This window comes from Sinocyclocheilus rhinocerous, unplaced genomic scaffold (assembly GCF_001515625.1).
Source record: "Sinocyclocheilus rhinocerous isolate Xijiao unplaced genomic scaffold, SAMN03320098_v1.1 scaffold1599, whole genome shotgun sequence".
In the NCBI taxonomy this organism is placed as follows: domain Eukaryota; kingdom Metazoa; phylum Chordata; class Actinopteri; order Cypriniformes; family Cyprinidae; genus Sinocyclocheilus; species Sinocyclocheilus rhinocerous.
In genome coordinates, this window is record NW_015662191.1 from 266,942 (window position 1) to 267,489 (window position 548).

Sequence of the window (548 nt, forward strand, 5' to 3'; positions counted from 1 at the left end):
CAGGGGTGTCAAACTCAATTCCTGGAGGGCCACAGCCCTGCAGAGTTTAGCTCCAGCCCTAATTAAACACACCTGATCCAGCTAATCAGGTCCGTAAGGCTTATTTAAAAACTAGATTGGTATGTCTGTTGGAGCAGGGTTGGAACTAAACTCTGCAGGGCTGCGACCCTCCAGGAACTGAGTTTGACACCCCTGCTATAGATAGAATAGAACCCAGGAAGAGACCATGATTCATCTTTTAGAGGGTACCTCATCTTTCCCCAATGCTTTCAGTGCTCACCCTTGAAAGTGTAGGGGGAAATCTTCCCCTTTCCTCTTCACAGATTCCTTCGGTCACACTTTAGTTTAGCGACCATTTCTCACTATTAACTAACTGTTAACTACGACTTTTGCCTCAATAAACTCCTAATTTACTGCTTATTAATAGTTAGTGAGGTAGTTGTTAAGTTTATGTATGGGGTAGGATTATGGGGTTTAAAATATGTCCATGCAGAATAAGACATTAATATGTGCTTTACAAGTACTAATAAACAGCCAATATGCTATAT